General features: G+C 42.5%; 1 long non-coding RNA gene and 10 other non-coding genes across 16 annotated transcripts; all 11 read right to left on the bottom strand.

The window, feature by feature from the left end:
* Positions 1-5,225: 5,225 nt before the first annotated feature.
* On the bottom strand, positions 5,226-9,341 carry LOC116575990. Of its 6 annotated transcripts, XR_004280005.1 has the most exons (12): positions 9,253-9,340; positions 8,604-8,656; positions 8,376-8,408; positions 8,148-8,183; positions 7,862-7,893; positions 7,496-7,538; positions 7,162-7,230; positions 7,025-7,053; positions 6,787-6,839; positions 5,862-6,217; positions 5,627-5,679; positions 5,226-5,442 (listed from the first exon to the last, which is right to left on the bottom strand). It is a non-coding gene; the product is annotated as an uncharacterized LOC116575990 (long non-coding RNA). The 6 variants fall into 6 exon arrangements; XR_004280001.1 differs by having other exon boundaries at positions 5,627-6,217; positions 9,253-9,341; XR_004280003.1 differs by having other exon boundaries at positions 5,226-5,679.
* LOC116576826 lies at positions 5,511-5,587 on the bottom strand. Its single transcript, XR_004280289.1, has one exon. It is a non-coding gene; the product is annotated as a small nucleolar RNA SNORD81 (small nucleolar RNA).
* Positions 5,746-5,823, bottom strand: LOC116576830. The gene has a single exon (XR_004280293.1). It is a non-coding gene; the product is annotated as a small nucleolar RNA SNORD47 (small nucleolar RNA).
* On the bottom strand, positions 6,660-6,739 carry LOC116576833. Its single transcript, XR_004280296.1, has one exon. It is a non-coding gene; the product is annotated as a small nucleolar RNA snR60/Z15/Z230/Z193/J17 (small nucleolar RNA).
* Positions 6,903-6,986, bottom strand: LOC116576827. The gene has a single exon (XR_004280290.1). It is a non-coding gene; the product is annotated as a small nucleolar RNA SNORD79 (small nucleolar RNA).
* Positions 7,303-7,367, bottom strand: LOC116576840. The gene has a single exon (XR_004280303.1). It is a non-coding gene; the product is annotated as a small nucleolar RNA SNORD78 (small nucleolar RNA).
* LOC116576832 lies at positions 7,609-7,670 on the bottom strand. The gene has a single exon (XR_004280295.1). It is a non-coding gene; the product is annotated as a small nucleolar RNA SNORD44 (small nucleolar RNA).
* Positions 7,964-8,030, bottom strand: LOC116576839. Its single transcript, XR_004280302.1, has one exon. It is a non-coding gene; the product is annotated as a small nucleolar RNA SNORD77 (small nucleolar RNA).
* On the bottom strand, positions 8,250-8,330 carry LOC116576825. The gene has a single exon (XR_004280288.1). It is a non-coding gene; the product is annotated as a small nucleolar RNA SNORD24 (small nucleolar RNA).
* On the bottom strand, positions 8,483-8,542 carry LOC116576841. Its single transcript, XR_004280304.1, has one exon. It is a non-coding gene; the product is annotated as a small nucleolar RNA SNORD75 (small nucleolar RNA).
* LOC116576831 lies at positions 8,958-9,037 on the bottom strand. The gene has a single exon (XR_004280294.1). It is a non-coding gene; the product is annotated as a small nucleolar RNA SNORD74 (small nucleolar RNA).
* Positions 9,342-9,507: the final 166 nt, after the last annotated feature.

Raw genomic sequence — 9,507 nt, 5'->3', positions numbered from 1 at the left:
ATCTTTGGGATGCCTGGGTGGCTCAGTGGGTTAAAGCCTCTGCCTTCAGCTCAGGTCATGATCTCAGGGTCCTGGGATCAAGCCCTGCATCGGGCTCTCTGCTCAGCAGGAAGCCTGTTTCTTCCTCTCTCTCTCTCTCTCTCTCTCTCTCTGCCTGCCTCTCTACCTACTCGTGATCTCTATCAAATAAATAAGTAAAATCTTAAAAAATAAATAAAATTTAAAAATCTTTAAAGAAATAATAAAATAATAATAATAATTACTATTAATCCATGAGTAACACTTCTCCTCAATTGTAAGTAATTGAAAATATTGATCTTAGGCCAACCTCAGATATATAGAAAAGTGAACACCAAAGTATTGTAATTTTCATATACATTCTATGACATAAATAAAAGCTTATAATCTGTTAATAATTATGAAATGAACAAGACCTTGATGAATGAAAGTTTTCTTTTCTACTTTATCTTCACTTTTGCCTTGACATTCTTTTGATGTGTAATTTAGAAGTACCAAGTATCAGCCCTCTATCCCTGTTTATTTTTCTTGGTGGTCTAAGCAAGTCCTATAGTTGTTTGAAAATAAAATCAGCTTCCCTTCCAGTTCTAATCTGTGATACTCAGTGGACCAAGAGGAGTATGAGTGTTCTTCCCTGCTGCAAAAAAGTGGTTTGCCGTTAGGTGGAGCTTTTCTCTAAAGTTGGTCCTCAAATCCAATCTCCCACCTGTGGGTGTATTCTGGAGTGAGAAGATTCTTGCTGGCAGGGCTCTCCAGGTATCCAAGTCTGCATACCCTTTCTCAGCAGAGAATTTCTAGAGCTTCCCTTTAATAGGTGGGGAAATGCAGTTTATGTCCATTTATCCCCCCGGGGGATAAACGTAATTCACTATTGACTGTGTAAAGCCTGATTCCAAGCAAAATGTTGTCTTTTATCCTGGAAATGAAAGTTCCAGAAGACACCTAAAATCCAGAGAATATTTTCTAGGCTGCAAATACCAAAGGTCCCCAGTCCTCAGAAGTCAAACAATCCTGTGTTGTTATCTCGAAGACTTAGTCCTTTTGGGCATCACTGGGCTCTTCTTCAGTCTTGCCTCTCGGGGGAAAAAAAAGCAAAATAATTTTATTAAATAATTTTATTAATCAGTATTCTATTTATGATTGTATTTTTTAAAATAATTATTGGGGTGCCTGGCTGGCTCAGTGGGTAGAACATACAACTCTTGATCTTGGGGTTCTAAGTTCAAGCCCTACATTGGGTGTAGAAATTATTTAAAAATAAAATCTTTGGGGGCGCCTGGGTGGTTCAGTGGGTTAAGCCGCTGCCTTCGGCTCAGGTCATGATCTCAGGGTCCTGGGATAGAGCCCCGCATCAGGCTCTCTGCTCAGCGGGGAGCCTGCTTCTCCCTCTCTCTCTGTCTGCCTCTCTGCCTGCTTGTGATCTCTCTGTCAAATAAATAAAATCTTTTTAAAAAATAAATAAATAAAATAAAATAAAATCTTTGGGGGCGCCTGGGTGGCTCAGTGGGTCAAGCCACTGCCTTCGGCTCAGGTCATGATCTCAGGGTCCTAGGATCGAGCCCTGCATGGGGCTCTCTGCCCAGCGGGGGGCCTGCTTCCCCCTCTCTCTCTGCCTGCCTCTCTGCCTACTTGTGATCTCTGTCTGTGAAATAAATAAATAAATAAAATCTTTAAAAAAAAAAAAAAAAAAGCATATATAGGGGTGCCTGGGTGGCTCAATTGATTGTGTCAGGTCATGATCCCAGGGTCCTGGGATTGAGCCCTGCTTCGGGCTCCTGGGCTCCTTGCTCAGTGGTGAGTCTGCTTTTTTTTTTTTTTTTAAGATTTTATTTATTTATTTGAGAGAGAGAGAGAGATCACAAGTAGGCAGGGAGGCAGGCAGAGAGAGGAGGAAGCAGGCTTTCCGTGGAGCAGAGAGCCCGATGTGGGGCTTGATCCCAGGACCCTGGGATCATGACCTGAGCCAAAGGCAGAGGCTTTAACCCACTGAGCCACCCAGGTGCCCAGTGAGTCTGCTGCTTCGTCTGCCTGCTGCTCCCCGTGCTTATATGCTCTTGCATGCGCTAACAAATCTTTTTTTTTTAAGTGCCTCATAGTCTCTGACATATGTCCCTGATTGTTAAGTGCCACATAAAGGTTGCTTTATTATCACCTAACGTTTTTTTCCAAGACATTCCAGAGTCATCTTGTAAACACGCAGTAGTCTTGTGTTTTGGTCAGACCCAGATCTGGAGAAACGTGTCTCAAAGGTCTATCAGCTCTACCTTCAAAATGTACCCAGCATCTGATCCTTTCATACCTCCAGGCTACCACCCTGCTTCAGGTGGCCATCTTCCACAGCAAAAGCTTCCTAACAATCTTGCTTGCATCCTTACCCCTCCGCAGTCTGTCAGTAAGGGTCAGGTTCCCTTCTCTGCTCAAAACCCTCCAGTGGTTTCCCATCTGAAAGAAAAGCCAAAGTCCTTACAGTGCCCTCCAAAGTCCTCCATAACCTGCCACTTGCTACCTGCTGACCATCTCCTGCCCACCCCCTGTGCCACCCACACTGGTGTTCACCAGCCATGAGCCCGTGTCCAGGCCTTTGCCCTAGTTGCCAGCTAGCACTTTTTCTCGAGGTAATTGCATTGTTCACTCCCTAGTAATAACCTCAAGCCTTTGCTCCCATACTTCCTTTTTGAAAACCATATTCAAGTGAACTCCTGCCACCCACCAGCATACTCTGCCATCCTTTCCCTGCTTCATTTTTTCTTTGTAGCACTAATCACATTACCTGACCGACTGCATTTTATTTGCCTCAATAGAATGTAAGCTCCATGAGGGCAGGGATTGGTTTTGCCTGAATTGTTCTTTGCAGTATGTCCCCAGCACTACTTGGAAGCCTGTACCTCCTGCTGCTCTCCACTGGTTTTGCCCCTACCCCTCCCCTGGCAGCCATTGGTTCTCTGTATTTACAGGTAGGTCTGTTTCTGCTAGCTTTGGGGAACTGGGTGGCTCAGTCGGTTAAGCAGCTGACTTGATCTCAGCTCAGCTCCTGATCTCAGGGTCATGGGTTCAGGCCCTGCCTTGGGCTCCTTACTGGGATGGCTTGGGATGAATAGATCAAAGGAAAGTTAAACCCAAGTCCAGTCTCCACTTTTATTATGTGTGCAGCACAATACACCAACACTTTCTCTACCTTTACACCACCAGGAATAAGAGGGAAGAAGGAAGCATAGGTTTATCCTTTGAAACCTCAGGGATTTTCAAGAGCATGAGGATCCCTTTAAAATACATAAATGTACAGCTTCTTGAAAGATGAAAAAAGCTCATTTGGCTCTTTTAAAAGCTGTGACATTTGAAGGATAATCAAGCACTAGTTTTGAATTCTGGAACCCAGCTTTTCAGCTTGAGAACATAATTACCTTGTGTGCTTGGCAGGACAATTAGTGAAACAGATCATGTACTAAATTAGAACTACCATTTGTTGGCTTTCTGGCAAGGTGGGGTCCACTAATGGGCTATTTCCATTATGTTCTATGAAAATCACTTACATGGGTCATCACTCAGTAATGGGTTTTTTTCCAGGAGGCCAAATGAGATACTGGAAGTATAAATGTGGGAATCAGTTATTCAAACTGGAGTTACTGGTGACTGAACAGTACCCTACAACACCCATCCCTCACCTCCCTCAGTGTGTAAATGGTAGGTGGTAAATTAGAGGATTACAGGTTCCCAGGATTGGAAGGCACCTATAACTTGGGAGTCCAAGCTCCCACCCAGTGCCAGAGGCTCAAGTCACATTAGGGTTTTCGTTTTTTTAAAAATCAGCCCAGCCCTACTTTTGGGTAGCCCTGTGTTCCATAAAGCCTCGAAGTCTTTGCCAATCTTGTCAAGCCAGCTTTAGCAACTGTAGGCATACATTGGGACTTTTCCTGTAGTATTTCTAGTGGTTTTGGCCCTCCCTTCTAGCCCTCTGAGAATTATCCTTAAGCGTACAAATTCTACCATTACATTATTAACGTTACAGTATATTCTGACATTGCTACTTGTGTGGCCTCTGGCAACTTTAGCCTATGGTTATTTATCTGTGAAATGGAGAAAATTGCTCACTTGCTGTCATGGTAAGGATTAATTAATACCTTTAGCATGTAATAGACATTCAAAAACTTTTGTTAAGACAGGATTGGTGTTTCAAAGTATACTAGAGCTAGCTCTTCTGATTTGCCATTAGTCCTCACTTAAGTTTTCACCTTAATGGCTGTCATTGAGCATAAGACCATCATGATAGATTGCTGCAGAATTTCGTTGTTGGGATCTTTAGGCATTCAGGATCAATTTGAGACAGAACTAATCCCATCTGTAGTTAATTCATACCTTCCTGGGATACCTGGGTGGTTCAGTGGGTTAAGTGATCTCAGGGTCCTCAGAGAGACCACAGGGGGCTCTCTGCTTAGCAGGGAGCCTGCTTCCTGGCCCCATTTGCCCACCTGTCTGCCTACTTCTGATCGGTCAAAGACAATCTTAAATTCGTGCCTTCCTGTAGAAGGAACATTAAGTATGGATGTCAATGTGGCTGTAGCCAAGAGCTCAAAACCAAAATTTTCTTACTCTGAAAGCCTCAAAACACACCATCAGAACCCAATGTTTATTTGGAGTCACACTATATCCAGATTTGCAGCATCCTCAGGCTTCTAAGTAGGTGAAGTCCTAAAATTAAATTGTAATCCATCTATCGTGTTGTGTCCTGCCCCCAACTTCAAGTTCTAAATGCTGAGTGGGGATTCTGATTACCTAAATCTAAGGCTTGTGTTTCCAGAAGCCAGAACAGTCTCCTTAGGAATTTAGGGAGTAACTGGGAACCCACTAGTTACCACTATTCATTAATGACCAAAACTCCCAATTTCCATTTGCGAAATTAGCACTCCTACGAAATCTCTATTTTCTTAAGGATATTGGTTTAACCCCAGCACTACTGACCTGATTCTTAAAATCTATCCTCAATTTTTAGGCTTTCTTTCAATTCTGTATGGGGGTGGGGGATAATGGAGTCACTTCCTAATACCATGTACCAACACTTCCAAGAGACCCATCACCATGGTGCTCAATAGCAAGTATTTTGCTGACAGGGATTCATTCAGCCCTAGAAAATTTCTGCAAGACATACAGCTCATCCCGGGTCATGTCACTGTTCTAAATCAACACAAATACAATATTCTAAACAAAAAGGCTGTAGTACATTCCTCTGCCTTTACTTTCAAACCCAAGACATCCTGTAAAATACACATGAAAGGCTCATTACTTAAACTGTCTTAAACTACAAAGGTGTCCTATTTCCCTTCTTTCATCCCATTAAATTGAAATAAGCACTCTTGATCAGATGGTTTGTAAGAATTTATTGAAATTGATGATTTCTTCTATCCCATGAGCATCCATCCATTCAGGTGCCTGCAAGGACAAAAAAGCTATTTTTAGTCACATTTCTGTGTTTCAATTCTAAAGATATTTGGAGTACACAGAACATCAGATCTTTTCTAATCATCAAGTGATCAGTGAGAGAGTTCAAGTTGGAGTGAGATCATCATGTATTCTGGAGTAAGACAACAACAGTACTGTTGTTTTCAAGCCTCACCTTTTAACTGTTAAGCTGCTCTCGTTAACTGGACTGTTGCTCTCATAACTGCCCTAAAAGCAACAACTGCAAGTTAATCATGGTAAAAAACAAAAAATATTGATACTTGTCAATAAAGTAACCTCAGAATCAAAATGGAACGGTTTTAGGAATGATATCATTCTATTTCATTTGGCAGAATCACTACATCACTGGTTACATTCTAACTTACCACACAGACCAGAGACCAACTTACCTTTAAATCTTCAGGTTGATAAGTCGGCCTGTTTGAATATGGAGGGGAAAAAAGGCCTTCATTTAAAATTTGTTCTACTTAATTTTTCCCATTTTTAACTTTCTAAGAAAAGGGCAGCAAACCCATTCCACACATTATGACAACTGTGTAGGTGTCATACAGTGTCCAGGCCCATACATCATATAACACCCTTGAGTAAATCCTACTGTAAACTCTGGACCTTGTTGAGAACGATCTACTACAGATTTGTAATCGCAGCCAGTCTCACTCCAATTTCCAATGTTGATAGTTAAGTGTGTGAAGACAGGATACACAGAAATTCTACGTTCAGTTTTGCTGGGAATACTAAAACTGCTCTGGAAATGAAGTTTATTAATTAAAAAAATAAGTACAACTAAATAACTCATCCTGGCCTCATCTATTCAGATTTATATGCCATAAAAACTTCCTGGCAAGGTGCACCTGGGTTGCTCAGTGGGTTAGAGCCTCTGCCTTCGGCTCAAGTCATGATCCCAGGGTCCTAGGATCAAGCCCCACGTCGGGTTCTCTGCTCAGCAGGGAGCCTGCTTCCTCCTCTCTCTGCCTGCCTGCCTGTCAAATAAATAAATAAAATCTTAAAAAAAAAACAAAAAAAAACTTCCTGGCAAAAATAGATCAGACTGCATATCTCCAGTTGTGAATCCTTAGAACTATTTGTGTTTGAGCCGCTATAGTATCCAAACCTGAACATTTCCTGTGGTAAAAAGGTCTTAAATTTTCTTTTCCAAGGGTATGAATAGGATTTAGGATTGCTGCAGCCAGATACATCAGATAGGAGCGAAAGACAATTTTGCTCATCACTGCTAGTCTGCTGAACTATGGTTTCATCATTGTATCGGCTTTAAATGAACACTTCCCATAGAAACCAAACTTGAGATTTCTGTACCTTGGCTTAAACTCCCCATTCCAGGCCTTGTAAGATGCCCCAACTCTTCATACCTGCAGAAATTTAGTCAAACTTAGTAATAAATAATATTAAGTAGGTTTCTGCAGTTTTCCCAGTACTGTTTCAGTTTTCAAAAATCTTCACTCTTTTTCAGAGAGATTCCCATCTGTTTTTAATTTCAAAAATCATCACTAACAGCATCTTGCTAGTAACCAAGTAAGATCACTAGAATACATACCTTTATATAAAGTTCTTCAAACTCAGCACCTAACAACAACAAAAAAAAGATACTGCTTTAGCCACATGTCACAACAGCCAAGTCCTCCTTTCAACACCAGAAAACACTTAACACAGTTTAATTTCAGAAATACAGACCGGACTTCAGAGAACCAGCTGTTTTCATGTCTTACCCTAAGCCAGCCATCCATGATAGGGGCCTGTAAGCTAGAAAAGAAAAAAGACATTTTATTAAAATATTAATTACCATCGAATTCTTCTCAGAGTTTTTGTACAGGGTTCTTCAGTGTTAACTTTGTCTACATGCTCATTTCAGGTCAGACATTTGATCAACATCATTTCAAAAACCCTGATGAGAACATGCTTGACATGCATTCACTAATCAGCCACAAAACTAGTTAACTTGGTAGTTAAGTGTTATCCTTCAGCATTCATAGTTAAGTTTTGGACCTACTAAAATGTTAATACTTACCCCAAAATTGGTCTGTCCAGACATGTTAAAGACTCAAGTCCACCTAAGAAATAAAAATAAGTTAGCAAGATACAAAAAATGGATTTTTTCTCTCACAAATCTAAAAATGCCTGATATCAGGTAGAGCTAATTAAGACCTTCATGTTCAGTCAGTATTTGCTTATCATCATACAGGCTGGTTTTTACAAATGACAGTGTCCTAAGCTAATGGTAACAGGACAGGATCTGGCCCTTTATTTAATGCAATGAAGCATTTCATGGTAGGAGTGATTTCTGTGCATAAGGCAATGCTAAAAAGCCATTAGTGGCTTTCTTTGTCATGTTTGCCCAGTTACCAATGTTTAGTTCAACGTAAATTGTACTCACCCCTCCAACTTCCAGCTAATTCTGTGTAATGCCTACAGAAAAGGATAAAGTTAGTGACATTCTGCTTACGCTGTTATACCAAACCAATTCTACTATCAACTCAGATACATCAGACAAATGGTGTCTCTCTTCATATCCAATCTGCTGAACTATGCAACCATCATAGTATCTGTTTTGCAGGTTCCACAAGCATTTAAGATACCAGAGTATAGAAGTTAACATTTGTTTAAAAAAAAAAAAAAAGAAAAGTACTGAGTAAATATGGAGTATATGAAAGGTTTCTCACCTGCCTGCCCATAGCCAGGGTGTTTAACTTCAGGATCTAGGAAGAAAAAGCTTCACGTAAACTTAGTGGCAATCTCTAAATTCTGTAAGTCACCATTTTGTGTGCCTCAGTTAGTGTAAAGGTGGTAATAATTCTCGTCATTCTCACAGTCAAGAGTAGCAAATAAATGTCATCATTGTGGCACTTTCAACCTAACTTCCCCCTTGTGAGAGAATTTCAGTAACTTACCTTGCCAGCCACTTCCGCCCCTTCAGCAGGAAACTACAAAACAGACGAGGAATATCCAATGAAACACACCGCGCAGCCAAGTTAATGACCAACATTCTAACTAATTAAGCCTCAGCAGAATTTTTCAGAAATCCCTTCTGTCCACTACTCTTAAACCATCACGGGCTTAACAAAACCTCCACCTCCAAGCAGATCTGATTCCTACCACGGCGTTCACCCGTTTCTTACCTGTCCATCAGAAGCCATCAAAAGCCACACTGTATTCATGTCCGGCACCATTCCTAGGGAAAAGATCAGGATCTTTAAGCCACCACTTTGTTCTGGTAAGTCTAAGCATGTCTTTCCTACCATCTATACCAGGTCGTTTACACCAGCCACAATTTCATGACTTTAAGGGTGCACTTCACAGGTTAGAAAGCGCACGGCACACGGTGGGGCGCCACAACGTAAGTAACGGTGCACCGCGGAAGGCTGCCGATGGGCACCACGTGGACTACCCCATCCGCCGGCTTTCCTCAACATGAGGCCGGAGGCGGCCCGGGCCCAGGTCATTAACAAAGGCCCACTCGGGTGACTCGGCATGCGCCGCCATCAGAGCCGTTGGCATTCATCAGCAGTCTCAGATGTCCCTACCAACGCAGACTTCATCACAGGCAGGGAACGCGAGCCCAGGGGTTTCTCGCAGTTCAGCCCCCACAACCCGAGTAGCAGTTTAGGCCGCGGCCGCACCCAAGGCGTAATCGTCTACCATCTTCATTTTGGGAACCCTGCAAAGGATCGCGACCGGCCGAGAAATACATGTACGCATAAGGTGACTTTAACTGCCAAGGGCTGGAGGCCTCGAGCGAAGAAACCATTAAGCTAAAATGACACTTACATGCAATACGCGAACTGCCAACCTCGAAAGACCGAGATGGCGTCCCGGCGCTAGTATATAAGGATGGGTTTTCATGACGTCATGACGCACCCTCCCCGCCAGCGCGGGCTTCAGCTCCTCCCCCTCTCCTCCCTCCATTTCTTGCTCCGCCTCTAGCCACACCTCCTTCCTCTTGGCCCCGCCCACCTCGCCGTTACGGGCGGAGACATGGCCGCCCGCGTGACTCAGGGCTCCCGCCCTCAGACCGACTGAGAA

This window comes from Mustela erminea, chromosome 17 (genome assembly GCF_009829155.1).
Source record: "Mustela erminea isolate mMusErm1 chromosome 17, mMusErm1.Pri, whole genome shotgun sequence".
Taxonomy (NCBI): domain Eukaryota; kingdom Metazoa; phylum Chordata; class Mammalia; order Carnivora; family Mustelidae; genus Mustela; species Mustela erminea.
This window is presented reverse-complemented; position numbering and strand designations above follow the sequence as displayed.